The sequence below is a fragment of the Gymnodraco acuticeps genome, unplaced genomic scaffold (assembly GCF_902827175.1).
Source record: "Gymnodraco acuticeps unplaced genomic scaffold, fGymAcu1.1, whole genome shotgun sequence".
NCBI classification, from domain to species: domain Eukaryota; kingdom Metazoa; phylum Chordata; class Actinopteri; order Perciformes; family Bathydraconidae; genus Gymnodraco; species Gymnodraco acuticeps.
Genome location: NW_022990011.1, coordinates 137,153 through 159,544, shown reverse-complemented (window position 1 = coordinate 159,544; position 22,392 = coordinate 137,153). Strand labels below are relative to the sequence as shown.

Sequence of the window (22,392 nt, the reverse complement as noted above, 5' to 3'; positions counted from 1 at the left end):
CTGCAATTAGAGACACAAAAACACATGGAGAAAAGATGATATAGACTTTTACAAAACTGACAAGATCTTACTAATTCAAAAAACTGATCCAATATATCTTCTGGCAAACAATAAACAGTTTACAAGAAAATGCACACAAGCTGGGCTGGAGAGAATGAGGCTGATTATGATTATAGTAATTGAGGGAATGTAAGTGAAGAAGGCTGTGTGCGCACAGAATCATGGACATGAAACCCCCTAACATTTGAAAAGAAATTACCATAACTAGAAATAATGTGCATTTCTATCTAAGTTCAAAGCATTTTCATCCTTAGAGGTCCTTTGTACATCTAAAAACATAGAAAAGGGGGTTGAATCCCACTTGTGCAAACATTGGCTGCTTTTTCTCTGTGTTAAAATGCTTTGGAAGCCTCGTGTGCCAAGATTAATATTATGTTGTATATTTTTAAGATATTTCATCCTCAGGTTGTCACGGCGCTGACAGATGCAGGCTGACGTGTACAGCCACGCTCACAAAACACACGGACACACTTGAGTAGGGTCTGAGTCCAGCTGGAGGTGGTCTCCTGCCAAACCTGCAGGCAGGCTGACTGTATTCATATTCATCACACACACTGTGATTGGAACTGACAGGACACCCCCACACACACACACAGTGATTGGGACTGACAAACACACACAGATGGGAAAAATAATCTACTGGTGAGCAAATCAATATTTCAAGGGCAATCTGCTATCCTAAAAAAATATATAACAAGAAACCCTTTTGCCACCTCTGCTGCATTATTCTTTCTTATTTTAGGTGTGAGAGAGTCAGCCACAATTGGATGTAGACTAGCAGCAGTGAATAATGTCATGAGAGAGGAGCAGACTGAGGAGAACAATCGAGAAGTGAATAATGGCCAATAGGCTGGGAGAGCGACATGAGCGAGAGAGATGGATGAAGAGTGCCGCTCTCTCTCTCGCTCAACCACACACACACACTCACACAAAGCAGAGACTCTGCAGGGCGCCAAATAATAACCCTCCTTGTCATTATCATCGCCCAGCCAAACCGCTCTCCACTCCTCCCCCCTCCGTCTTCAACACAATCATTGCCCTATCGTTTACAGTGGGCTGCTAAATGGGAACATCAATAGACACATCCATTAGCAGCGCAAGTCCTTTCCTCTCTTATTCTCAAGTGCTTTAATAGCCGGCACACGCACACACACACTCTCTCATGCCGCACCTCGGCCGACTGTTAACCAAACTAGCCCTGCGCCGGATAAGCCGAACTGATGGAGTGTGTCATTAAAGCCGGTTAGTAACACGGTTGCTGTGAGGGCGGTGCTGCCATTTAACCTAAAGCTGGAAACATCTGGTTTATTCTTTTATTTGCTTCTCTAGAATTTATTTTTTCATTTTGTATCTAAATCTATACTGTTGGCTGAGTGGTTGAAATACATGTTGAACTAATTAAGTACTGTTATTATATCCATTAGTAATATATTAATAAACACTTATTTGTATAATTAAAGGACATTTAGGGCACAAGACCACCTTTTTAACCTTTGTCTGAACTGGAGTAACTGTACATTAGCATGGACAGCTGTTTTACAGTTTAATGAATGAATAAAGAGACCCTACCCAAACCATTCTAAAACAGTAGCGAAATGAGGAAAAGATAAGAAGGGACAAGATGGGCAAACAGAGGGAGTGAGAGAGGGAGGGAAGGGTTTCCCACAATGCCGCATCACGCACTGTAATTTCAGCACGCATGTTTTCTTTTGGATGGAGGGCGAAGCAGGATGCTGGGAAGCCTGGGAGGGGCACTGGGTGAGTAAGGGGGGCTGGATATGGGGGTTTGTGGGATGTGTGGTGCGGCCGTTAAACTTGACTTGACTCAGGATTGGTTTTGACTGAAATAGAGAAAATATGAAGCAGGCTTTGTGCTTGCTCACACACACACACACACAGACACACACTAAACATGGCATGCATGGCCGTAGACACACAATTAAAATAGCATTGAATAAATAAAGATTTGCTCCAAAATAAGTCACCCCCTTTTTAAAAAGTCTATTTACTAGCACCAATATAGTATTTTTTACAAGTTAAATGAATTCAGCAAATTATTTTTGTATTAGTCAATTCAGAGCATTTTGGAATAGAAGTCAGTATCCAATTTGTCTTTAAACTACTAAGAGGAGAACATAGCGGTGGATAATGAGTTTGTTTCCTCACATTCACACCATTACTATTCCCCTAACTCGGTGGTCTCTGATTCTTACCATAACAGGCATGTGTGTGTGTGAGGCAGGGTGGGGGGAGACCGCAGACAGACTGTGCCGCTGCATGTGTGCGTTTGAATTTGTGTCTCCTTCATGTCTGGACCTGGACAGAAAACAAACAGAGAAGAAGAAAGAACAGGATAAATTCAGGTGTTGTTTGGTAAACCATGTTATTAAAATGTCACACACACACATCCACTCTTTGATGTGCACTTCAATGATTCAACAGGACAGACTGATGTGTGTAAGCGTATTAGCTGTAAGTCGGCACTTTCATGTCATATGTTCAACAAGCCCACTCACAACTAAATTCCTATTTACACTCTGGGTGGTCTTGAGAAACAATGACAAGCAGCCGCCGTGTGTGTACATTATCACATGATTCTTCTTATAATAAAAAACGTTTGGACCTAGGCTGAGTGGATGAAAGCCAACTACTGTGATGCCCAAGAACAAGAGACACTCTAACAAAAACATATGGAATCAGCCTTTGAAGCCAATTTGTAAAAACAGATGTAGATAAAAGATGGGAAGAAGTGATTGCGTGTCGCCACGGCTTTTATGTCTCTCCTGATAAAGCTGAAATGTCACTAATGTGCTTCTTCGTGGGGCCCTAGCCTAAATAAAAATAATGTCTGTGTTTGACATGCCCACAGCACGGTGAGGCTGGGAGTGATGAGACAGAATGAATTATAACAAATAATTTCTGATCGTAACATCTAAAGTTGACCAGATGGTATTCATCTTAACCTGAAACTATATTGAATATACCAATAAAATGAGCTAACAGAGTCATGTCATTGACTTTCTTTCAATGAGATGTCAAAAGAAAAGTATTATAAAAGGATAAAACATTTTCTATGTGTCTATTTGAAAGGCTAACGCTGCACTTTTTCTGCCACCTTTTTTACCCTAGCTAAAGAAAAGAAGAATTGGAGGGAGAAGTCAAATAGGGCTGCAGATGGTGATACTTCTCATGTTTCTTGTTATTATCATTACTAGTATCATTAAAATACATGACTGTTTTTCCGTCATAGTCATTCTCCCCTGATGTTTTCTTTGATTCGAGGGCCATTTGGTCTCCCATGTGACTTATAATGAGTGCAACTGTGTATTCTGAAAGCTGTGGGTTCATGTGTAGTCAATAATTAAAAACACATTAAAATTACTGTACAAGACATATTCATCACTTTAGTAACTACTGCCCTTATTTATGTCTTTGAGCACCTTGATGTTCGTAGTCCTTGTAGTCGAAGGCTGTCATAGTCCTCTTTGCATCAGGAAAAATGTTGTCCTTTGCAAAGTCTACATTTGCTGTTTTAGCATTTATGTCCCAACCAGTTTTATTTTTGGTGTTGTGTAAACATTGTAAATATGGAAGTCTTAACCTTTAACGGGATCCAGGACAAGTTTGACGATCCTAAACTACACATTTCTGTGTGTCTGAGTCTAAGGCCAACTTCAACCTTGACATTTGATTTGCAGTAGTAGTATGTTATGCTCTCATCAATCTTCTTTTTCTTTCATATGTCATGCAGTGAGTCCCATGTATATTTTTAAACAATCTAGATTCAGCTTTATGAAACACTCGCTAGATGGCTGTAATAAATGGAGCTGAAAATGTCCTATACGTACAATCTTAAAACCTATTTGCAAATGAAAAACATCACACAAAGAAGAGGAATCTTTCCAAAGGGTTGTTTAAAGGTGGCTTGCTAACACAGTGAAATATTGTTCCTCTGAATTCCTCTCACCACTCAGAGAAAGAACAATGATTGACCTTGGCCAGATGAAAAATTGCCTCAATTGTTAATACTTCACTATGATGTTAAATACAGTAAAACAGCTGAAGGAGAAATTAAACCTTTTATGCTGCTTAAGAACTGTGCCCCTTGTTTCTCTTTCTAAAGTCCCACTCTGTTCAATTGCCTGCATCTGCCAGAATATGCAATTTACTATTTCTGTCTTGCAGAGGAAATGTATCCTTCAGCTACTGCTTTTGTACGTAGCTTCCTACAACTGCTAGGTTTTTATAACCACGTCCTGCATCATTTCTCTCCTACTTCTCCATTTCTCTCTCATTGTTTTTGTTCTCTCAAACTCCCATCACTCCCTTTCTCTGCTCCAGTAAGCAGACTTGCTGAACCAAGGGAGGGGACCTCAGTCATTAGGGTCCCGGCACTGAGTCACCAATTCATGCCCTGATTAACAGATCCATGTGCTGCTCAGTACATGAAAAAAAGATGGAGGCCACCCACATTTTTAAGCCCCCTCAAAACAAGATGCAACAATAAAAGATCTGTGTTTTCTCTGCCGGCTAAATGAGCCGATTCATGTGAACGGAAAATAAGAAGTGGCAAATTAACAGATGTTTGTGGGTTCCATGGTACACATGGTGTTTATGTGTTAACCAGAAGATCACATTAATCAGGATTGTTTGAAAAGGATTGACTGGTCTGCAGTTTTTGTTCTTTTTCCACAAAATAAAGGAAGCCTTGTATAATTTACGTTTGTTTGGAAGTTGGTCAGAAACAATCTGTGTAAGCTAATTAGACATACTTGATGTTATAAGACAGTATGTTTTCAAAATAACATTTAATCCTGCATATCCAGCTACCATTAAAAAATACGTACTTTCAAAATGGAAAAAAAATCTTACAATTACCGATTTGTCTTTGGTTCTTTGAGCTAAATATGTGCACATAGAACAAATATCTTAAATAGTAGGGATGTACATATTTCTACGGTAACGGTATATATAAAATGCTTCTTTTTTTTTACATAAAGATCAGCATGAATCTGTAAGATTAAGTAATATTTATCAAATATTAAGGGATCCAGATAAATAGACTGATGTTACATACATTCTAACTGTTTAGTGATCTCTATGAGTGTACCTACATGGATGTTCTGTACCCACTGTTCTGATCAGTTCATTTGTTTGGTCTGCTGTGCTATCAGACATGGAAACAAGTGACATGGCTGTTTGTATTGTTACCTTTAATGTCTAAACATCTGTTTTCTAACAATATTGTACCTGTTTATAATAAAACCAGCACAGGCATGTAGAGCTAGACCACCCATAGCAGTTACCCAAACACCCTCCTTACTCACAAAAAAAAGAAAAGAAAGTCACTAGTCTTAATTATATCCATTCTCTGGGCGTGTCTTTCTTCCCAAAACAGACATCTGAGGAGCCCCCCCCATCAACAGGCCACAAACCTCAGCGAAGCCTTATGGAAAGAACTTTTTGATGAACACATCGACTTTAGATGAAAATAAACCTATTCAGTACTTTGTGGAGTTATTTTTTACTGAGGTTACAAAGACAATTTGACTTTATATCATTGACTGTAGGATTATCTCCTCCTGTACCCTGAGACCTTTAAATGATCCCAGACTTTTACAGTTCCTGCAGAGGTTGTTTTGATAACAAAATCTGCAGGACGTAATACAAAAGTGGGCGAGTTGTTGCCATATCAAAAGAGGTGGTATGAAATATCATCAATATCAAAATCTGTATAAAGCCAGTCCCTTGGATGTGCGCGCACACACGAACATTGTAATAAAAAGGCGTCTGCTCATGGGAGGAGGTTGTTGTGACTGCACTGTTCTTTTCATGATCTATAATCAAGCTGGCAGTACGAGGGGGGCAACAAAGCGGTGTCCGCATTGAGAAAATAAAGACATAAAGAGATGGAGTCTACAGGCAGGAGCACAGCAGCTATCTGCCAGATACTAGGGCTTTGATCCTCTGCCAACTTCTCTCTTTGTTGTTTTTCTCAACTACTGTGATGTTTAGTTGAGATGCAAAGAGATTCCAAGCATCCACTAAGGAGGACTCCTAAAATCTGTAATGCTGCAAAAAATAAAAGCACCATCCAAAAAAAAGCTAATTTAAGATTGACGAGGCAAACAATAAACAAAATGGCCATCCCCCTGTCTTCTGTTTCCTTCCTAATCTTTTCAAAATGATATCCACCAAGGATCAAGGGGTTAATCTGCATCTGTTTGTATTTTAGTGGAGATGCTATCGAAGGCCATTTGTTCCAAGCTGCGAGGCTAATGACCCTGAGCCGACAGAAGGTAAGTAACCTCATATATTCTCGGCGGCTGAGCTAATATCACACACACACACACACACACACACACACACACACACACACACACACACACCTAATATTACACCTGTCTTCTTAAGTAAATGCACGATGTGTAGTGTTTTGTCATCAATAAGTCAATACCACATTAATTCCGAGACATTGGTATTATTACAAGGAGTTCCATCATCAAGACAGCTAGAAGCTTCCTTTGGCCTTTTACCTGCAGTGTGTACATTTTGTCAGTCAGATGATTGCGAAAATATCCTGCATCTTTTGGGATTAAACCACCATTAATCTTACAAAGATAAAAAATCCAACACGTTACACCATTAAAGTTAATCGATTGCTGTTGAGAAGTAACCTAATTATTCTTAATAATAAAGGCCAGTAGAGGTGTGCATTTCAACATCAGTTTCAGGGTTGTGTGCATTCTTTATCGTTGTCGAAAACAAAGCGGGTTCAGCTGAGTGTGGATGCCAAGGCAAAGTGAGGCTGAGTGAAATCTGCTGTGATGGGAAGCAGCAGGGAGTCCACTTCTCTGCTTTCATTTGATTCAAGTCGAGCCCGGCTGCGTCTTTCACTCCTCTGGCACGCACACACAAATGTATGCGTATGTTTGTGGAACAAGTGAATGGGTGCAGAAATATATACTATACTGCATTCTGTGTAGATGTATGTGTGTATACATGTGTTTGTGTGTGACAGTAATACCGCCAATGGCAGACTAATGATAGGTCTTATCAACTCCCAGCAGTGAATGCAGGCCTTTGTCTCCTCTTGGGACGCATTATGGAAAGCTTAGGGGGCTGCCGTTGACTCCTTTTCATTCTCCCATCCACTGATAAAACCTAGCAGAAAAAAGCTCCTGTAGCGTGGCAAGTTGAGACACAATACACCTCATTGCCCCTGCTATCAAAATAAGCAAAAGTTGTTCGCACGGCTCATTAACTCAGAATAAGTCACTGACAAAAGACAAGAATGTACTCTGGAAAACAAAAATCACAATACCTGAAATTACTATTGTTATTTTTCTTATATACAGCACATAGGATGTCTAGATGAAAACCACAAAATGCCAATGAAAAGTGGACAGTTAAGGTTTAGAAATACAATTATTATGATATACAAGCTATATTTAAGTTGTATTACTTTTGACTATATGACATTGTTGTTGTCATTTCAATTAGTTTAAGGGGTTATGTACTCAAAGATTAAAGGATAGAACACATTTTTCTTCTTTTGGTGAAAAATGTAATTTTTCCCATCAACCCACAGATGCATCTGTCAAAACTCTAGAATCTGGTTAGCCTACATATAACATATCTGAATGTAGTTAACGGCTTTCATTTTGAAAGGGACTTTTTCATCTGCTCTTTTATAACTCGTGCTCCCAAACATTTCATAAGATATTGATATTAATTGCGTTTTCCATTCAAATCAATCTGCAGTCATGTTTACAATGATTGGAGTTTCATAGTGTCAACTAAAATTATGCAGCTTTCCTCTGCCTCTGAAGACTTTAGTAAGTTACTGTGCTTACTTTAGGCTTAGCAAGCATTACTTTTCACATTTTACAGAGTTCTGCATAAAGCTCATAAGTAAGTGTAGACATGTATACAGTAGTACTGCCTAATCAATAAAAACTCTATATTCTGAGTTATTTCCTTTATCTCAATGGGGGACTTCCAGCAATGGCTCATAAATGACTTATATTTTTACTCTCCACCCTGTCTTTAATTTTGTCCTCTTAATCCCCTTTCGGTCTTTCTCCATTTACCTTTATTTTCCAGCCAGAGCCAGGTAACTCTAAGGGGTTCAATAAAGTACAGAACTTTTCCCTCTCTCTATATTCACATTCTTGAATTACATTTTAAGCAAAAGAACATTAAAAGACACTCAAACATTTCTTGAAATGCTCATAGCAATACAAAAAAATAAATAACTTGATTGGCAAGCAGAGAGAATTTAGAGGCCTCATTTAGTAAGCAGCTAGGGGCCAGACTCCCCCCATCCAATCCATCAAAGCAATCTAATAAAGACATTCGAGGCATTGCTCTATTGGCCCTCACCCTGACTTCTGTTTATTTCATATTTCTCCAGTTTCATAGTTGTTCTCTCCTTCTTGGTTCTCTCACATGGATAATGATCTCATTCTGACTTTGAAATCATCTCCACCAACATATCTTTCCCTTTCTCATTTATTCCTACACTTTAAGAATTTGTGGCTGCCCACCATTTTCTTTCTCATATTTAATTTCCTTATCTCTGCTCCGTCATGTCCATCTATCCATTATCCATCCATCTGTCCATCCATCGTTCTATCCATCCATCCATTTTGAAACTGTTGTGGCTTCAATTCAATGAAAGCTCTCATTATAATCTTTAATCCTCTGATGGTTGGTGGGTGTCTTGGCTGAGGGGGAAAAGGCTTTGATAGAGGAGCACTCTGTTGTTCTACGCTTTCCTTTGTGTGGACACAAATGTTAGCATTTTCAACACTTGTCCATCAGGCTTTTATGCCTGTTCCCCAACTAGGGTGTTTTCTACAACCCTCATCATTGTAAACCATCAGCATAATTTGCGGGTAGTTTTGTGTGAGCGTGAAACTGCCAATTACTCGCTCTGTCCCTGCAGTCATGCAGTGAATCAATATGAGTTGACGGAGTGACTCATTTGCCTGTCATTTCTCATATGCATTTTTTGAAATATGAAACCGTGTGACACATTGTGGCTTTAGCCTTGTAACCCCACCTTTGTATACACAAATGGACACTAACAGTGTACCACAGTGGTTCTAGAGTCCAGTAGCTTTTTAAAGCCAGCTTAGACAGACTTGGCTGCTCCTGAAAACCCTTTTTCCCCCCGGAGCAAAGGGCAGACACACTTGAGGAAAAAGGGGGGAGAAGAAAGAGCAGTTGCATGTCTTGATTCTTGCTTACAACATCCTCCATCTTTTTCCTTTCACGTTTCCCCAGAGTAGGCTACGTTTGCATAATTTGACCAGTTCCAAACACGATAGGGGTTGTGTGTAGCTGTACAACTTGTGACTCCACTAATCCCTGTTGGTTGAATCAAAAGAATGACGAAAAAAAGAAGGCAGTTCTACCTCGAACGAGTTCAAAATTCACCTCCATTTAAAACCAGCTTTGTCTTGTCAAACTGGGGTGATTTGGAGATTGTAGAGAATTTCCACCATTACAAATGAGGCCTTTGTAAGTCCCTTGGAGGGTAGATTCCCATTTTTTTTCAAACCATCATCCTGGGCCACGACAACCCTGACAATCTCTTTTATCATCATAATCCCCCGTCTTTTAAAATGCTGGAACTTTGATTGGTGGTTATGAGCAGTAGAAAGATGGGGGCGCACATCAACAATGTAAGTACCATAGAGAACTGAATTTGGAAAATATTAGAAAAACTGAACATTGTATGGCTCAGGCAGACTGAGTCAAAGGAAGAAAAGCTAGAAGAGAGAATTTAGTTTGACTGGCCTCAGATGAAATGAAATGAGTTGAGCCAAACTGAAAAAAGCTGTATTGAATTTCTTCTGTCTTTTGCAGAATGTCATTGTGAGATAAAGTTCCTATTGCACAGCAGAAGTTGTAGGAAAAGGACATTTGGACTGGCAGGGCACCCCAACGAGGCAGTAAGTATTATTTTCTGTCACAGCTTGAATTACATAATTGCCAATGTTACAGGAAAGATATGTAATGTTAATCCTGTTAATGCCCACAAATGCATTCCCTTTTGGTTGTATCATGATCGTTTCTTTACCTATATCCAAATAAATTGTTGAAGCTTTTATAATCTGTGTTTTAGGGAATGAAGAAAGAAGAGAGGATGACAAGAACTGAGAAAAAGACAATTTTATTTTCTCACACCTCCTCTCCTCTTCAACCATCCTCCTATCTGTGTACGGTGGCAGCCATTCTGGCCATGATATCAATTATTTACTGCTGCTTTCAGGCTCACACAGAGAGAGTGAGGAGATAACTCTGAGAGACTGCTCGCTTTGGGAACCCCTGAAACACAGTTAAAACAATACGGTGGCTCTTTTCCCAGTTCCAATCCTCTGTTTTGCCTTGTGGCCATGCTGTTCCCCTCAGTGCTTTTTTAACTCCTTGCATCCCGGACATGTTTGACTTTTTTTTGTAATTGTAATGGAAACTGAAAAAAACAATACAAAATGGATTCTCTGTGTTCAGAGGCAACAGTGACAGACTTTTATCCGTTATAACATATTCAGAGTATGTATGCAATGTTGTGTATATTGCCTATTTAATATCAAAGGAATTACACAAGACAGACAAAAGAGAAGTTGAGGATGCAGTGTACTCAGCCAGGATGGTTGTTTTTACCAGTTTTTACATAGTCCCATTTAAACACATAATACATACACACACACACACACACACACACACACACACACACACACACACACACACACACACACACATGCATGAATACACCAAACCCTTCCAGCTGAGTCAGGTGGAAGGGCAACAGAAGACAGAAAGACACAAGACAATTTATAACCCCTGGAAAAACTGAGCTCTCTTACCTCTTTTTCATCACCTTTGTCTTTTCTCCATTTCATCTTCCCTTCCTTCCCTCTGCGGTGAAGGCTAACGCTGCTAGCGTTCATTCTGTTTCTTCTTCTGCAAGCTCCTTTAATGGACAAGAAACGAAAAGAAAGTGGAAACAAAACCATTAAAAATCGGTTAGAAAATGAAGGAATCAGCGCCACACATACAAAAATATAATACTCCATTCATAGAAATAGGCCTTGTGGGATTCCAGTTCCAATTGCTGCTAAAATTCAGTTATCTTTCAAAACAAGTTTCTTACACTCCATGTTGAAATCATGTGAACCACATTGGGGGAAAAAATCGATGCAGTTGATGACCTAGAGAAGCAAGTGCTTACAAAAATGTTTTCAGTCATTTTCGTATGTTTTTTTTTAATCTTCCCAGGTGTTGGGTAACTATTTTAGAAGCCAACCTAAAGATCCTGAGCAATGCTGAGCAACAAACACCAGTGTTGTATTTGAAAAGTTGAGCAAGATTCCTCAATGTAAAGAAGAGGTTCAAGTTGGGGTCAGAGCACTGACTAGGAAACCAATGGCAAATAGGAGCCATAGAATGATATGATACGTTTCTATATGGTGGAATAAATGCCATTTACAGGTTTGCTTAAGTAGATCTGCTTGTTACTGTGTCCGATTCATCCTTCAGTTTTTGTTTGTGGAGGCTAAATTGAGGCGTAAATGTGCTGCTCGGAGAATGGTTTTATCGTGGCCTTACAGCTTCATAAATTGACAGGGTATGTGTTTATGTGTGTGTATAGGTGGTGTCTTAGTGCACTGATGAAATTGCTAACAGCTGTGACAGCAGTGATCGTGGAGACACACCATCTCATTTCTAGCATACAGCTACACAGATAAAGCACGCGGGTTAAGCAAATATTGTACAATGGCCAGGAAACAATGAACCATGCCTCCCCTATCTCTCCCACTCACACACTGTAGCGTTAGTGAGAGTGTGGCAACTGTGTGCTACTGTGTGTGTGTGTGTGTGTGTGTGTCTGGATGCATGTGAAAAAATGACTGGCACTGCTTGTCCTCTTTATTACTGTGAACAGAACAGACTCCCCTGCTCCCCTCCCATTCATTTTTAATCTCTATTCTTAGTGATGAACCTCCTCAGTCACACTCTTGCTCCGTCTGTACCGCACCCCCGCCCCCCCAGCCTGGTGTCCACCATCCGCAAAACCCCAGCGAGGCAGCAACAGTGCTCCTTTGTTTGCCCTCCTCCCCCTCCTCTCTTTTTGCCCCCTCGCCCTGCCCCGGACGATGCTGGTTGGCGGGGACGGAGGCATGCCTTGACAGGAACGCCGGAGGAGAGGAAGGGGGGGAACGAAAGATAGAGGGAGGGAGTGATAGGGGAGAAACATGTAAAAGGGAGGAGGAGATCATATTGGGGGGGGGGGAATAGGGGCCTTAGTAATTTTTCAGTCATTCTTTCATTCCTGTACTTTTCTGTCCATTCAGCACTCACATGAGAGGGGGCTTCTCAGAGTGTGTTTGTGGGGAGGAGGAGTTGGGTTTGGAGGGGACTACACCCTTCTTGAACCCACTGACTGCATCATACCAAGAAACTGAAGAGTTGTTTGCAGAAGTATATTTCTGGTTTTGACTAGAAGGCTAATTATAACAACAAAGTAAAGAAGGAGAAGAGAAAAGAAAATCTGGATTTTTTTATGCTGTGAAGAACAAACACTCTAAAAAAAGAAACATATCTTTCCTTGGCTTTTCCATGTCATGGTTTGAAATGTGTTTGATATTTCAACAGGCAATTTGTAAAGTACACAACTTGTAATTTCTCATTTATGAAAAGAAAATACTCGACCTGCCCACTGAGGTTATTCAAGACATAATTTTAGCCGTTTCATTCTGGTACCACTGCTAGGGCGGCAAACCCAGTTCCCTAATGGCATAAATACTGCTCTTCTAATGGGGCCTGGGGCATGTCTCATTTGAAAGTAGGGAGACAGCAAAGTAGATCAAAACCTTTTCCCCTTGGCCAAAAAAACGTTCACACACACTGGAAGCGCCAAGGCAATCGGATCATTAACCCCAACTAATCTACAAACATTATCTTTATAGAGATCTTTGTCCAGCTTAGGCGTACGCACAGCCAAGATGTGCTAATTCACCCTCTGTGCTTGTGTGACAGTTATATGTTTTCTTTGTAAGCTATATGTGTGTCAGCACTGCTGTGCATGTCATGTCTCTCAGTGTGCATGCGTGTACACTTGTGTTTCATGGCTGCCTGCGTCTACAGTGTCTACCGTGACAGACAGAGAGAGAACATGACAGACGGCAAAAAAAGAGTTTGAGCGCAAGTGCAAATGTGTGCACAAATGTGTGTGTGCTGTGACTGCCAGCGATGCAGCACACAGCCTTGATCTAGACTGCTGCTTCTCTCAGACTACCCGCTGCGTCTGCTTCATCAATCAATAGGACAGATGAAGTCAGACTCCTGCCGTGCTGTGAAGAAAAACTGTGGCTTGCGTGTGTGATTGTGTGTGTGTTTCTATATGCAAGGAGGATGAATGCCCTCGGGGTGAACGTGGCAGACATGATGCAAAACATTCAAGGCTTCCTGCCCAAACAATAATCACCCACATCAGATTAGCTTTTCTGTACCACTAGAAATAGTCAGACTCCATTTGAAAGCTGACTTACTTAGGCTGATGAAAAGTGATTTAACCTTACCTCCTACAACTTCTTCCATGTCTCAGAAGATGTCACACAATAAATATGTTTCTGTGTGTCAGCTAAATTCAATTGACTTCAATCATTTTCACACCTCTTGAGGTTGTGGGAAGAGATGCAACTACATTTGGAAACATTATCCACCAAAATCCCACCGAGATTGAACTGATTTGATACTACATACTGCTTCTTCTACAATGTAATATAAGACCTATACAAAAAAGGACCATTAAACATGGTTCCATTGGTCAAATCAGACTATCACCGTGAATCCAAGAAAACTAAATTGCGCACAAACATCCCTTTGATGAAACAAAAAATTAAAGGGCTTATTAAAAAAAAAATCTGGGTAAAAGGTTTTGGTTTTGGAAAAAACTTAAAAGTAAAAAAACAGAAATCAAGTCAACTTGTGATATTTTTGTATTGTTTGAAACATTCCCTGTCAAATAAAAAGCCTGTGAGAATCTGAACAAACACAGACCATAAACACCTAAAACTGCCTCTCACAAGTGCGGGAAGGCTAAAATGTTAAAAATACCTTGTTGGGTGTCATCTCCCGGTGTATTTAATCATCTGCAAAGAAAGGTACGCCCTTGAAGAGGCACATTATAAGCACTTGTATATTGAGGATGAGGATTGAGTCATTGAAGTGTACGTTTGTGAGTCAAAATGAGCAGCAGTTCAACTTGAAAATAGCTGAGAAAGAGAGACTAAGTAAGTATAGTGTTGCCATAGTTCACAATTTGATTCAGAATAAAGCCATTTTGTCAAACTCTTTTTAGAAATATGGTTCAGCAGTAGAGGCTTTGTCCATGTTTGGACATTTTTGTAGAAAAGGATTTGAATACAGATAATTTCAAAACACTTTACTGTATTTTAACTAGTGTTTATGGAATTACTGGCAAGCGGTCAAAGAAACCTTTAATTTGTATTGCATTTAGATTTTTTTTTTTTTTTTTTTTTAAATGGTCATTAGAGCAATGCAATCAAGACCATCATTTAATTTCACGATTCAAAGTGAAGTAATTAAGATTGAAATTGTAAAAGTAACTGTACAGAAATACTAGGAAACTAGATTTGGGATTATTTTGTCACTGGGAAGAGGAATGTGTGTAATTTCCATGCTCCAAATGGCCAAGTGGCTTGAATGCAAAGCCACAGCAGCCATTTCTCCCACAGCGCCTACATCCTCCAAAACTGTTTTGGGAGCTTTTGCGAGTAGCAAAACTGTTTTATTTTAATTCAATATAACTTTGGATATTTGGCCATGGCTCAGTGCTCTCTTTGTGAGCCATTGTGTGGAGATGAATGAATCTTTCTTCCAAACTTCATAAAGAGATGCACTGTGTAAAACCATAGAAACACCTTTGAGACCATTAAACTACACTTACCCTTTGAGATCATTTCAAACTACCTTTGAGGCACCAGAAATAGGCCTCTTTATATAAACTGCTAAAGCAAGTATTAAGCTTTAGATTCAAGGTAACCCCTACTATACTGTTACACTTGTACAGTATATCACAGATCTTCTTTGATGAATGGAAATATTTTATAACTTTTTTTCTTAAGATTCCTTTCAACAGCCTTTACATGAGAACAAGAGTGCATTAGTGATAGCATTGGAACCAATGCCATAACAGCCCATTCTACAAATTAGAAAAAAAACTAGATAAGCAAAGATGTAAGATTTGAGAAATCATGTGACGCAATTGTTTAAAAAAAAAAAAAAAGTGTTTAGAATAGAAAATAGGCAGCAATGCACAAATAAAACATTGTAACAGTGTACGAAATAATTGGCTTTATAGTTTCTCTACCCTAAAATGAAGTTAATTAAAATAAAAAAGATCCAGACATGAAATCCTGTGTCAGTTCATAACCCGAGATACCCTAATTGCAAAGGCGCATTGTGTGATTTGACATTGTACCAACGCCTGACGCTCAAACAAAGGAACCGGTGCAGGCCTCGAGGGGGCAGATGACAAACACTCCTAAACCAAGGCCAGACTAATCCCCCGCCCTCCACCCCGCGAAACCCCACAACAAACCCATAGCGGAGGGGGAATTATTCAGAACATATTAGGGAGGTGAAGGAGGCCAGGCACTGAGGGACTCTCCCCACTTGGCTGTCCTAATCATTTGAGAAAACCTCTCCAGAGGCAGACCCCCGACCAATCCCCTTCCCGCCTACAAACCCCAACCCCCTAACGCATGACCCAGACACGTCCAGGAGAGTTTACAAGGGCGGGCTGCCATGAAGTGGGGAAGCTGACCAAAATGAACAGCCCCCCGGGAGCTGTTCTTTAATTGTCCATCTTCTTGGTCCAAATTAAACAAGCTTGAGCACATTCAAGTAACCATACTGACACACACCCCTCCCATCACCACCACCGCACTTTTAACAGATTGGCATGTTCCATAGAGCATGCCACTGATGCAGAATGATGAGCGGGGCCCTATTGTCTCGTTATATTGTCTTCAATTAGGCAGGAGATGATGGGAGACAATGAGAGAAGCATTTGTAATCATGAACACCCCAAACTCAAGCTGGGAAACAGAACTTCATTATGCCCAATGGTCCCTCGTCGGCGATAAAACCCAGAATATGTTTGGTTCATCCTAAGGATGTTTTCAAGCATAAATGGCTCGGAAAGAAGTGAGTCACCAGGAAATACTGTAGGGGGTTCTGAAACTGAAAACAAACACCAATATGGGTAGTCTGTGCACTTACCTGAACTCTCATTTGATGCACACTTACCATCATGGTATGTAAAGTTCTAAAAGACAACATAGAGGGTTTTATTGAAATAAAAAGAGAAATGGCGCAGTTATGAAAATAAACCCCCCGGCTTATACTTTAAGAGGAACAAGAAACGTGGTTCTTTTTGCAGCTTTTCGAGGGATGAACTTGTGAGAAAAATAGTGTAGCAATGATGTCTTTTTATCTTCACATTAATGTTGTACAAGCTTAGCACTGCGAACAGAAGCTTGGCAGCAGTGGTGTCAGCTCAGAGACATCTGTAGAAATTAGACTGCTTTAAGACGGACGCAAAAAACTCGAGAGCGCATTAACTGCTCTTACCTGGAGAACATTCAGCTGAGACTTGACTATAACCCGACACATTGCCGGCTTTGTCGCTCACCACGTCATTAAAATCACCTTTCACGGTGGCTGTTAGGCTTTGATAGAACTATCCAACCGGACAAATAGAGCTTTCATAAAAATGTGCAAATGATTTCTTTCAACTGTGATCGCAGCGGTATTGTTCCCCCATCCCTGACCCCCCATTCCCCGACCCCCCATTCCCCCACGGCGTCGTTCCTCTCCTCACAGCACAAAGAGCTAATCTGAGAGGAACACTCGCACCAGCTACGACACATTGTCAAACCAAAACCTGGGTGATTTTTTTTTTTCTTTAAATCATGGGACGCATGAGGTTAAAGCCATCATCCATGGAGGACAACAGAAGGGTTAGCGAAGTAGCTGCAAATTTCTGCCTATACACACTGCGGGGGATTAAACATTATGCCCCATTTTACTCATCTATCCCTTCAGCTGTTCTACCACATGTACAGTATCACAGAGATGCAAAAACGTTTTGGTTTTGCCCCCATTTGCAGATGAAATCAGTCTGCCACGGGTGCCAGTAGGAGGGATATCCGTCAAGTCGAGCAGCCCTAGGGCCAAACAACCTTTCCTGCAAGGCCCCACTCCCTTATCTGATTCCAACAGACAGGGGGAGATGATGGCCATGCCAGCCAGAGCTTTAGATTTTTAACTATATCCCTTTGCTTTCACGCAGCTTTATTGATTGCCCACTCATCTCATTGTATTGCACTGCTAAAAGAACGATTTGAAAATACTCCATTTGTAATGTGATAACCCAGATTAGGATGGCAGAGAGGTGGACTGACACTTATCCTCCGTTTGTCCAAGTCTCCAGCACCGTCTATGGTTATTCTTGTAGATCACCCCTGTCAAGTTTCACCTTGCCTAGAGCACAGATGACCCCTATCTTTCCAATGTTCTATTGTTTATTTGTATAAATGGGAAATGGTAAGGATATGGTCCACTCCTAGGCCTCACCTTTTATGAATAAGAATAGTGACATTTGAAACCAACCATATTTAACATGCACTCATTTATTCCCAAGTTCAACATGGGTAAATGGAATAATGACATGCTAGAAAAGCAGTCTGGTTGATGCTAACTGTATTTCTGCAGGAGCTTTCAGGTTCATTCATGATTGTTTTTGACCACAGGCTAAATGTGCTCATCGACCGCTGTGGACCTGACACATTCCTCCGTGTTGAACAGCTCCCAGCGACAGTACAGAGTAGGAAGCATCTGCCTCTTTACTCCACCCAGATGGCAGCAGAAAGTATGTAAATTGGTTCATTAACCTTACAGTGCTTTAACCAGTGGGCCATGCTCATTCCATCCGGGTTTTCTTGTATTGTATTAACGTCCATTAATGGCATCGCGAAACTTTCCCTAATAGCCTGAGGTGATTCTCTGTTATGTTATCAAACATTGTAGTAATTATACATGACATCCCTCTGATTAACAGTCCTGTGATTATTGCACCATGTCAGATCATATTTTTTCCTCCTGTTTTAAAGACAGTCATCCATTTTCTTCCCGAGAACATATTTCAAAGGAAGAATAAAGGGGGGTCTCATATGATTGCAACGCTCCCCCACCCCCAACAAGCAGGCTCGGATCTTTAACCCCTGACAATAGAATGGCATGAAGAAAAAAACAGGGGGGTGAAAATGTTGAGAGGATCTGTGCTTTCACATGGCGTTTCCCCCCAGTGCTTGCAGAGTGTGTGAAAAATAAGCTTGCAGTGTGTGTCTGTGAGCGAGCTGCCAGCAGTGAGGTCTTGCACCTGGAGCAGGGAGGAGCATGCAAAGGGTCAAGGGTCACCTCGTGGGCTAAACAGGATTGGAGTTATCCATCTTCCTAAGAAGGCCAGATGACCCCTGCGGCTGCATAGCACAACCTGAGCTTTTCACACAGCCCTTCCTTCCCTTCTCTTCTTCCTCTCTCGTTCAGCTCTATTTTCTTTACTCCTTTGGAAAGGCGCAGTAATCCATAATCCACTCAACTATCAGCGGCTCAATTATCCCTCCCGTTCGCCCATTTTCTCCCCTTGGATGGAGATTCAAAAACAATTAACCTCTTCACGGCTGGGGACTTTTCCCAGGGAAGGGCATGGAGGTAATTGAATGACTCCAACATTTACATTCCTGACCATGACTTCACTCCTTCACGCATAAATCTGGTTACCGTAAATCCTAATCGGTGGCTTTGTGATCGTCCAATGTCATTATCATGGATGTTGTATTAGCACGCTATAAAGACAGTATTTCACTTCAAGCGGGATTTAACGGGACAATTTGTTCATGTTTACATAACACCCTTGACCTACTTAAACCTTAATATATTGACATCATTTCAAGTCAACTATGTAAACAGATTATTGATTTAGAAAAGTATGCCTTCAAATGACCTCAAATAGTAATAATTCTGGTTCTAAACTCGAAACACCATGCTCTCCTATAAACAATACAATTACAACAACAACTATTTCACACCAAGTGTCTATAAGCTATGGCGCATCCCCCCACATCCTCAGCCAATAAAATGTTGTCTTCTCGCCCTTCGTTATGGAGGGGCCCCCTATTCATCTCCAGGTAGAAAACCTCAAAGTGTAGGAGGGAAGAACAGCTTGTTGCACCCATTGAGCTTTTTATTACTTCCCCCTTCAAAGGGTGGTGGCAGATGAGGAGACATCCTCAATCTGTGATAAACAGAAAACAAACAAGTTGCAGGATTTTGGTTGAAGCTCTATGCACATTTTAGAACACTTGTTATTCAAACAATATTTCTGAGAAGATTGCATGGTTAAGGGGAACCGAGAGAGCCCATTCCCCGCTGTTAGGGCATAATCTTTCAAAAGTGGTCATCATTGGCAAAAACAACTCCAAAATAATTTGGCTATATCATACAACTAAACTTATATATGTCACACAAAGACTCCACTCCAACAAACCATTTTATATAAAGCAAGCTAGCTTTCATATCTAGCTAACCCTGCAGCAGCCAAATGATGTAATCCCTAACCAACACACATCGAGGAAACAAAGGAACGTATTCCTCAGAAGACGGAAGACACTCCTAAAGAGGAATTTGTCCATCAAAGAAATTCACATATTTAAGCATTTTACCAACTCGCACCTCTAATTAGTGTTTTCTCCATCCTTTCACTACTTCAGAAGCCATATCGGCTTAAGCCCCAAGTCAAAGCCGCCTACACAGATAGTGACGTGATGCGACAGACAGCGTCTGACGGCCTCATTTAAAATCTGCGGTACAGTAACAATGGAATCTTTGAGTAGAAATTATTTCAAAAAAGATCGCATTTGTTAATAATACAATGATGTATTGCATTGATCCCAACTGCATTTTTAAATTAAGGTTTAACATTGTCAAAATTTACTCATTTAAAACAGAGAACCCATCAAGCTTGGTAGGACAGAAAAATATCAGCTACAATAGAACAATTAAATGTAACCCTTTAAAGATGAGCCAAGTAGAACTGCAAATAAACCCTAGCTAATTGAACAAAATAGAGACAAAATGAAAAAAACTACAGGCAACATGGCCATAACTATTCTTGCAGACGCTTGCCAGAAAAGCATAGCTGAAATCTCACACACTAACACACGCACAGAAGAAGTCTTTGATGTTTCCTCATAAGTGTGTGTATTGCAGCTGTGTGAGTCACCCACACTCCATTCAAGGTCCATAGGCTACACAGTGGCAGCAACAGAAGCAGTAGCAATGAAACTGCAACCCTGTACCCCCCAACCCCCACGCGTACATGTACAAACAATATGGCGTGTCTTGATTGTGGATGGAGAGAGAGAGAGAGAGAGAGAGAGAGAGAGAGAGAGTGAGGCAGAGGAATGGGCTGTGTCAGCCAGGCCAGGATGGGGTTAATAAAAGAGGAGAAGAAGAAGAAAACCTCAAACAACTGGCTGTGCTCCAGACTGACTGAAACTTCTCTTGATCATTATGTCTAGCCTTCAGGTGTCTGGGTTAGGGCTGACTGTAGGTGGTAGTTATGTTGAGGGTGGTGTAGATAACACAGCAGCCAGACAAAGAGGGAATGAGAGGGCTGCCTACATACCACCAGCATCAAGGAGAGGGAGGGAGCAACAAGAAGAAAAAGGGAGGTTATACAAATTTCATTAGACAATCCTTTGCAGAAGTGACATGCTGTATCGGTTTTCTTTCTTTTTTCAGCTCCCCTCCCTTCTCACCCCTCCAGAGCGCCGCCTCAGAGAATGGAGCAGACAGATTTTATAGGTCCTAATTAAGGCCATCTGAATTCTTTCAAAACATCAAATGGCCCTGGTCCCCGCTCTTTCCCTCTGATTGTGCAGAAATCACGGAAAATCAGAGGGTACCTTTTCTGCTTTTCTAAATGTACCCACATTTTGCAGCAGCCACCCGTTCTACTGTCTTGACCCCACTACCCCCTAATTTCCAATCTGCAAACTACATGACCTAATTGAGTGCCTTTTAAATGTACTGTTTTGACATAAATGTGTATAGAGGAAGAACTACAAATAAAAATGCATTTCAGCTTTTGATCTTTGCATGACCTGTGTCTACACTTTTCCCTTTTTGTCATATCCTGCATTGGATATATTCTCTATAAAAGGTTATTGAAGATCCACCCTTATCCTGTCTGGCCAGCTGAAGTGAAGTGCAGACCTGATTCAGTGTGCTTCAAAAACTCAAGTTTGTTCCTCTTTCTCTCCTGTCCCACCTTAATTGTCCTCATTGAGCCGTGTGGACCAGTTGCACAGCCAGCTGCCTCGGGTCAGCGGGTGTACCGTGTGCTTTTTATCTATATTCCATGCTATGGCGCTGCGCGTAGACATCCACATATACAATGAGAACATTCACGGAGACGCACAAAGAATGTCGACTGTACAAAATTAACTTTTAGACGACTCAAGCATTAAGTGAAGTCACATGTGTTTAGCAATAAAAGCCTATACCGTTTAAAATGTTTAATTCGCCTTTAAATGTAGCCTAGAAAAATAAATCAGAAAGCACACAGCACAAGTGCCACATGCAGTCACGATTTTCAAACAAAAAAAATAGGACTAGATTATAAATAAAACGACTTATTTATTGAATGGTAGCAGTAAGTAACAGATAAGAACCATATAAATATATGATGTTGCCTACTTACGATTCATTTCAGTAACTTCTGGGCGTTATTGTCTCGCTTCGTGACTCTCCGGTCTTTTGGAGACGGAAAAAAGTCTGTTCCTCCAGCGAAGGGGTCTCACTCTCGGCGACAGGCTGGTCATCTTCATCTGATGGTGATAAAGTTTGCATAAGATAACACCTGGTTAAATCTGCCGAGGACAGTGGACGTCCGATTCTACCGGTGTCAAAGTCTTCAGTGATGCTTGCACTCGCCGGGATTGAGTGCTGAGAGGAGAGGGAGCGCACAGAAAGACGCCATGTGAGCAGGGGAGAGGTGCGCCATTGGCCAGTCGGGGATCAGTATAATAAGGCAGCTCTGTACGCCATTGGCTCAGGACATGAGCGGACCTCCCCATTTGTCTGTGCGCAAGAATGTGAGTGCGGCTCACTGTTCATAATTTTCAACAGGGGGAGGGGGGGTTGGCGGGGGGCAGTAAGTAACACATT

The 22,392-nt window shown here is 41.0% G+C and overlaps 1 long non-coding RNA gene across 1 annotated transcript; it reads right to left on the bottom strand.

Annotated features, from left to right (window-relative positions):
* Positions 1-870: 870 nt before the first annotated feature.
* On the bottom strand, positions 871-22,160 carry LOC117544278. The gene is made up of 3 exons (XR_004568670.1): positions 21,926-22,160; positions 10,938-11,044; positions 871-2,376 (listed from the first exon to the last, which is right to left on the bottom strand). It is a non-coding gene; the product is annotated as an uncharacterized LOC117544278 (long non-coding RNA).
* Between the last annotated feature and the right edge of the window lie 232 nt (positions 22,161-22,392).